Raw genomic sequence first — 9,159 nt, 5'->3', positions numbered from 1 at the left:
GTTACTCTACTGCTCCCTACTAGAACAGGATCAGTTACTCTACTGCTCCCTACTAGAACAGGATCAGTTACTCTACTGCTCCCTACTAGAACAGGATCAGTTACTCTACTGCTCCCTACTAGAACAGGATCAGTTACTCTACTGCTCCCTACTAGAACAGGATCAGTTACTCTACTGCTCCCTACTAGAACAGGATCAGTTACTCTACTGCTCCCTACTAGAACAGGATCAGTTACTCTACTGCTCCCTACTAGAACAGGATCAGTTACTCTACTGCTCCCTACTAGAACAGGATCAGTTACTCTACTGCTCCCTACTAGAACAGGATCAGTTACTCTACTGCTCCCTACTAGAACAGGATCAGTTACTCTACTGCTCCCTACTAGAACAGGATCAGTTACTCTACTGCTCCCTACTAGAACAGGATCAGTTACTCTACTGCTCCCTACTAGAACAGGATCAGTTACTCTACTGCTCCCTACTAGAACAGGATCAGTTACTCTACTGCTCCCTACTAGAACAGGATCAGTTACTCTACTGCTCCCTACTAGAACAGGATCAGTTACTCTACTGCTCCCTACTAGAACAGGATCAGTTACTCTACTGCTCCCTACTAGAACAGGATCAGTTACTCTACTGCTCCCTACTAGAACAGGATCAGTTACTCTACTGCTCCCTACTAGAACAGGATCAGTTACTCTACTGCTCCCTACTAGAACAGGATCAGTTACTCTACTGCTCCCTACTAGAACAGGATCAGTTACTCTACTGCTCCCTACTAGAACAGGATCAGTTACTCTACTGCTCCCTACTAGAACAGGATCAGTTACTCTACTGCTCCCTACTAGAACAGGATCAGTTACTCTACTGCTCCCTACTAGAACAGGATCAGTTACTCTACTGCTCCCTACTAGAACAGGATCAGTTACTCTACTGCTCCCTACTAGAACAGGATCAGTTACTCTACTGCTCCCTACTAGAACAGGATCAGTTACTCTACTGCTCCCTACTAGAACAGGATCAGTTACTCTACTGCTCCCTACTAGAACAGGATCAGTTACTCTACTGCTCCCTACTAGAACAGGATCAGTTACTCTACTGCTCCCTACTAGAACAGGATCAGTTACTCTACTGCTCCCTACTAGAACAGGATCAGTTACTCTACTGCTCCCTACTAGAACAGGATCAGTTACTCTACTGCTCCCTACTAGAACAGGATCAGTTACTCTACTGCTCCCTACTAGAACAGGATCAGTTACTCTACTGCTCCCTACTAGAACAGGATCAGTTACTCTACTGCTCCCTACTAGAACAGGATCAGTTACTCTACTGCTCCCTACTAGAACAGGATCAGTTACTCTACTGCTCCCTACTAGAACAGGATCAGTTACTCTACTGCTCCCTACTAGAACAGGATCAGTTACTCTACTGCTCCCTACTAGAACAGGATCAGTTACTCTACTGCTCCCTACTAGAACAGGATCAGTTACTCTACTGCTCCCTACTAGAACAGGATCAGTTACTCTACTGCTCCCTACTAGAACAGGATCAGTTACTCTACTGCTCCCTACTAGAACAGGATCAGTTACTCTACTGCTCCCTACTAGAACAGGATCAGTTACTCTACTGCTCCCTACTAGAACAGGATCAGTTACTCTACTGCTCCCTACTAGAACAGGATCAGTTACTCTACTGCTCCCTACTAGAACAGGATCAGTTACTCTACTGCTCCCTACTAGAACAGGATCAGTTACTCTACTGCTCCCTACTAGAACAGGATCAGTTACTCTACTGCTCCCTACTAGAACAGGATCAGTTACTCTACTGCTCCCTACTAGAACAGGATCAGTTACTCTACTGCTCCCTACTAGAACAGGATCAGTTACTCTACTGCTCCCTACTAGAACAGGATCAGTTACTCTACTGCTCCCTACTAGAACAGGATCAGTTACTCTACTGCTCCCTACTAGAACAGGATCAGTTACTCTACTGCTCCCTACTAGAACAGGATCAGTTACTCTACTGCTCCCTACTAGAACAGGATCAGTTACTCTACTGCTCCCTACTAGAACAGGATCAGTTACTCTACTGCTCCCTACTAGAACAGGATCAGTTACTCTACTGCTCCCTACTAGAACAGGATCAGTTACTCTACTGCTCCCTACTAGAACAGGATCAGTTACTCTACTGCTCCCTACTAGAACAGGATCAGTTACTCTACTGCTCCCTACTAGAACAGGATCAGTTACTCTACTGCTCCCTACTAGAACAGGATCAGTTACTCTACTGCTCCCTACTAGAACAGGATCAGTTACTCTACTGCTCCCTACTAGAACAGGATCAGTTACTCTACTGCTCCCTACTAGAACAGGATCAGTTACTCTACTGCTCCCTACTAGAACAGGATCAGTTACTCTACTGCTCCCTACTAGAACAGGATCAGTTACTCTACTGCTCCCTACTAGAACAGGATCAGTTACTCTACTGCTCCCTACTAGAACAGGATCAGTTACTCTACTGCTCCCTACTAGAACAGGATCAGTTACTCTACTGCTCCCTACTAGAACAGGATCAGTTACTCTACTGCTCCCTACTAGAACAGGATCAGTTACTCTACTGCTCCCTACTAGAACAGGATCAGTTACTCTACTGCTCCCTACTAGAACAGGATCAGTTACTCTACTGCTCCCTACTAGAACAGGATCAGTTACTCTACTGCTCCCTACTAGAACAGGATCAGTTACTCTACTGCTCCCTACTAGAACAGGATCAGTTACTCTACTGCTCCCTACTAGAACAGGATCAGTTACTCTACTGCTCCCTACTAGAACAGGATCAGTTACTCTACTGCTCCCTACTAGAACAGGATCAGTTACTCTACTGCTCCCTACTAGAACAGGATCAGTTACTCTACTGCTCCCTACTAGAACAGGATCAGTTACTCTACTGCTCCCTACTAGAACAGGATCAGTTACTCTACTGCTCCCTACTAGAACAGGATCAGTTACTCTACTGCTCCCTACTAGAACAGGATCAGTTACTCTACTGCTCCCTACTAGAACAGGATCAGTTACTCTACTGCTCCCTACTAGAACAGGATCAGTTACTCTACTGCTCCCTACTAGAACAGGATCAGTTACTCTACTGCTCCCTACTAGAACAGGATCAGTTACTCTACTGCTCCCTACTAGAACAGGATCAGTTACTCTACTGCTCCCTACTAGAACAGGATCAGTTACTCTACTGCTCCCTACTAGAACAGGATCAGTTACTCTACTGCTCCCTACTAGAACAGGATCAGTTACTCTACTGCTCCCTACTAGAACAGGATCAGTTACTCTACTGCTCCCTACTAGAACAGGATCAGTTACTCTACTGCTCCCTACTAGAACAGGATCAGTTACTCTACTGCTCCCTACTAGAACAGGATCAGTTACTCTACTGCTCCCTACTAGAACAGGATCAGTTACTCTACTGCTCCCTACTAGAACAGGATCAGTTACTCTACTGCTCCCTACTAGAACAGGATCAGTTACTCTACTGCTCCCTACTAGAACAGGATCAGTTACTCTACTGCTCCCTACTAGAACAGGATCAGTTACTCTACTGCTCCCTACTAGAACAGGATCAGTTACTCTACTGCTCCCTACTAGAACAGGATCAGTTACTCTACTGCTCCCTACTAGAACAGGATCAGTTACTCTACTGCTCCCTACTAGAACAGGATCAGTTACTCTACTGCTCCCTACTAGAACAGGATCAGTTACTCTACTGCTCCCTACTAGAACAGGATCAGTTACTCTACTGCTCCCTACTAGAACAGGATCAGTTACTCTACTGCTCCCTACTAGAACAGGATCAGTTACTCTACTGCTCCCTACTAGAACAGGATCAGTTACTCTACTGCTCCCTACTAGAACAGGATCAGTTACTCTACTGCTCCCTACTAGAACAGGATCAGTTACTCTACTGCTCCCTACTAGAACAGGATCAGTTACTCTACTGCTCCCTACTAGAACAGGATCAGTTACTCTACTGCTCCCTACTAGAACAGGATCAGTTACTCTACTGCTCCCTACTAGAACAGGATCAGTTACTCTACTGCTCCCTACTAGAACAGGATCAGTTACTCTACTGCTCCCTACTAGAACAGGATCAGTTACTCTACTGCTCCCTACTAGAACAGGATCAGTTACTCTACTGCTCCCTACTAGAACAGGATCAGTTACTCTACTGCTCCCTACTAGAACAGGATCAGTTACTCTACTGCTCCCTACTAGAACAGGATCAGTTACTCTACTGCTCCCTACTAGAACAGGATCAGTTACTCTACTGCTCCCTACTAGAACAGGATCAGTTACTCTACTGCTCCCTACTAGAACAGGATCAGTTACTCTACTGCTCCCTACTAGAACAGGATCAGTTACTCTACTGCTCCCTACTAGAACAGGATCAGTTACTCTACTGCTCCCTACTAGAACAGGATCAGTTACTCTACTGCTCCCTACTAGAACAGGATCAGTTACTCTACTGCTCCCTACTAGAACAGGATCAGTTACTCTACTGCTCCCTACTAGAACAGGATCAGTTACTCTACTGCTCCCTACTAGAACAGGATCAGTTACTCTACTGCTCCCTACTAGAACAGGATCAGTTACTCTACTGCTCCCTACTAGAACAGGATCAGTTACTCTACTGCTCCCTACTAGAACAGGATCAGTTACTCTACTGCTCCCTACTAGAACAGGATCAGTTACTCTACTGCTCCCTACTAGAACAGGATCAGTTACTCTACTGCTCCCTACTAGAACAGGATCAGTTACTCTACTGCTCCCTACTAGAACAGGATCAGTTACTCTACTGCTCCCTACTAGAACAGGATCAGTTACTCTACTGCTCCCTACTAGAACAGGATCAGTTACTCTACTGCTCCCTACTAGAACAGGATCAGTTACTCTACTGCTCCCTACTAGAACAGGATCAGTTACTCTACTGCTCCCTACTAGAACAGGATCAGTTACTCTACTGCTCCCTACTAGAACAGGATCAGTTACTCTACTGCTCCCTACTAGAACAGGATCAGTTACTCTACTGCTCCCTACTAGAACAGGATCAGTTACTCTACTGCTCCCTACTAGAACAGGATCAGTTACTCTACTGCTCCCTACTAGAACAGGATCAGTTACTCTACTGCTCCCTACTAGAACAGGATCAGTTACTCTACTGCTCCCTACTAGAACAGGATCAGTTACTCTACTGCTCCCTACTAGAACAGGATCAGTTACTCTACTGCTCCCTACTAGAACAGGATCAGTTACTCTACTGCTCCCTACTAGAACAGGATCAGTTACTCTACTGCTCCCTACTAGAACAGGATCAGTTACTCTACTGCTCCCTACTAGAACAGGATCAGTTACTCTACTGCTCCCTACTAGAACAGGATCAGTTACTCTACTGCTCCCTACTAGAACAGGATCAGTTACTCTACTGCTCCCTACTAGAACAGGATCAGTTACTCTACTGCTCCCTACTAGAACAGGATCAGTTACTCTACTGCTCCCTACTAGAACAGGATCAGTTACTCTACTGCTCCCTACTAGAACAGGATCAGTTACTCTACTGCTCCCTACTAGAACAGGATCAGTTACTCTACTGCTCCCTACTAGAACAGGATCAGTTACTCTACTGCTCCCTACTAGAACAGGATCAGTTACTCTACTGCTCCCTACTAGAACAGGATCAGTTACTCTACTGCTCCCTACTAGAACAGGATCAGTTACTCTACTGCTCCCTACTAGAACAGGATCAGTTACTCTACTGCTCCCTACTAGAACAGGATCAGTTACTCTACTGCTCCCTACTAGAACAGGATCAGTTACTCTACTGCTCCCTACTAGAACAGGATCAGTTACTCTACTGCTCCCTACTAGAACAGGATCAGTTACTCTACTGCTCCCTACTAGAACAGGATCAGTTACTCTACTGCTCCCTACTAGAACAGGATCAGTTACTCTACTGCTCCCTACTAGAACAGGATCAGTTACTCTACTGCTCCCTACTAGAACAGGATCAGTTACTCTACTGCTCCCTACTAGAACAGGATCAGTTACTCTACTGCTCCCTACTAGAACAGGATCAGTTACTCTACTGCTCCCTACTAGAACAGGATCAGTTACTCTACTGCTCCCTACTAGAACAGGATCAGTTACTCTACTGCTCCCTACTAGAACAGGATCAGTTACTCTACTGCTCCCTACTAGAACAGGATCAGTTACTCTACTGCTCCCTACTAGAACAGGATCAGTTACTCTACTGCTCCCTACTAGAACAGGATCAGTTACTCTACTGCTCCCTACTAGAACAGGATCAGTTACTCTACTGCTCCCTACTAGAACAGGATCAGTTACTCTACTGCTCCCTACTAGAACAGGATCAGTTACTCTACTGCTCCCTACTAGAACAGGATCAGTTACTCTACTGCTCCCTACTAGAACAGGATCAGTTACTCTACTGCTCCCTACTAGAACAGGATCAGTTACTCTACTGCTCCCTACTAGAACAGGATCAGTTACTCTACTGCTCCCTACTAGAACAGGATCAGTTACTCTACTGCTCCCTACTAGAACAGGATCAGTTACTCTACTGCTCCCTACTAGAACAGGATCAGTTACTCTACTGCTCCCTACTAGAACAGGATCAGTTACTCTACTGCTCCCTACTAGAACAGGATCAGTTACTCTACTGCTCCCTACTAGAACAGGATCAGTTACTCTACTGCTCCCTACTAGAACAGGATCAGTTACTCTACTGCTCCCTACTAGAACAGGATCAGTTACTCTACTGCTCCCTACTAGAACAGGATCAGTTACTCTACTGCTCCCTACTAGAACAGGATCAGTTACTCTACTGCTCCCTACTAGAACAGGATCAGTTACTCTACTGCTCCCTACTAGAACAGGATCAGTTACTCTACTGCTCCCTACTAGAACAGGATCAGTTACTCTACTGCTCCCTACTAGAACAGGATCAGTTACTCTCTACTGCTCCCTACTAGAACAGGATCAGTTACTCTACTGCTCCCTACTAGAACAGGATCAGTTACTCTACTGCTCCCTACTAGAACAGGATCAGTTACTCTACTGCTCCCTACTAGAACAGGATCAGTTACTCTACTGCTCCCTACTAGAACAGGATCAGTTACTCTACTGCTCCCTACTAGAACAGGATCAGTTACTCTACTGCTCCCTACTAGAACAGGATCAGTTACTCTACTGCTCCCTACTAGAACAGGATCAGTTACTCTACTGCTCCCTACTAGAACAGGATCAGTTACTCTACTGCTCCCTACTAGAACAGGATCAGTTACTCTACTGCTCCCTACTAGAACAGGATCAGTTACTCTACTGCTCCCTACTAGAACAGGATCAGTTACTCTACTGCTCCCTACTAGAACAGGATCAGTTACTCTACTGCTCCCTACTAGAACAGGATCAGTTACTCTACTGCTCCCTACTAGAACAGGATCAGTTACTCTACTGCTCCCTACTAGAACAGGATCAGTTACTCTACTGCTCCCTACTAGAACAGGATCAGTTACTCTACTGCTCCCTACTAGAACAGGATCAGTTACTCTACTGCTCCCTACTAGAACAGGATCAGTTACTCTACTGCTCCCTACTAGAACAGGATCAGTTACTCTACTGCTCCCTACTAGAACAGGATCAGTTACTCTACTGCTCCCTACTAGAACAGGATCAGTTACTCTACTGCTCCCTACTAGAACAGGATCAGTTACTCTACTGCTCCCTACTAGAACAGGATCAGTTACTCTACTGCTCCCTACTAGAACAGGATCAGTTACTCTACTGCTCCCTACTAGAACAGGATCAGTTACTCTACTGCTCCCTACTAGAACAGGATCAGTTACTCTACTGCTCCCTACTAGAACAGGATCAGTTACTCTACTGCTCCCTACTAGAACAGGATCAGTTACTCTACTGCTCCCTACTAGAACAGGATCAGTTACTCTACTGCTCCCTACTAGAACAGGATCAGTTACTCTACTGCTCCCTACTAGAACAGGATCAGTTACTCTACTGCTCCCTACTAGAACAGGATCAGTTACTCTACTGCTCCCTACTAGAACAGGATCAGTTACTCTACTGCTCCCTACTAGAACAGGATCAGTTACTCTACTGCTCCCTACTAGAACAGGATCAGTTACTCTACTGCTCCCTACTAGAACAGGATCAGTTACTCTACTGCTCCCTACTAGAACAGGATCAGTTACTCTACTGCTCCCTACTAGAACAGGATCAGTTACTCTACTGCTCCCTACTAGAACAGGATCAGTTACTCTACTGCTCCCTACTAGAACAGGATCAGTTACTCTACTGCTCCCTACTAGAACAGGATCAGTTACTCTACTGCTCCCTACTAGAACAGGATCAGTTACTCTACTGCTCCCTACTAGAACAGGATCAGTTACTCTACTGCTCCCTACTAGAACAGGATCAGTTACTCTACTGCTCCCTACTAGAACAGGATCAGTTACTCTACTGCTCCCTACTAGAACAGGATCAGTTACTCTACTGCTCCCTACTAGAACAGGATCAGTTACTCTACTGCTCCCTACTAGAACAGGATCAGTTACTCTACTGCTCCCTACTAGAACAGGATCAGTTACTCTACTGCTCCCTACTAGAACAGGATCAGTTACTCTACTGCTCCCTACTAGAACAGGATCAGTTACTCTACTGCTCCCTACTAGAACAGGATCAGTTACTCTACTGCTCCCTACTAGAACAGGATCAGTTACTCTACTGCTCCCTACTAGAACAGGATCAGTTACTCTACTGCTCCCTACTAGAACAGGATCAGTTACTCTACTGCTCCCTACTAGAACAGGATCAGTTACTCTACTGCTCCCTACTAGAACAGGATCAGTTACTCTACTGCTCCCTACTAGAACAGGATCAGTTACTCTACTGCTCCCTACTAGAACAGGATCAGTTACTCTACTGCTCCCTACTAGAACAGGATCAGTTACTCTACTGCTCCCTACTAGAACAGGATCAGTTACTCTACTGCTCCCTACTAGAACAGGATCAGTTACTCTACTGCTCCCTACTAGAACAGGATCAGTTACTCTACTGCTCC

This window comes from Osmerus eperlanus, chromosome 1, assembly GCF_963692335.1.
Source record: "Osmerus eperlanus chromosome 1, fOsmEpe2.1, whole genome shotgun sequence".
Classification (NCBI taxonomy): Eukaryota; Metazoa; Chordata; class Actinopteri; order Osmeriformes; family Osmeridae; genus Osmerus; species Osmerus eperlanus.
This window is presented reverse-complemented; position numbering follows the sequence as displayed.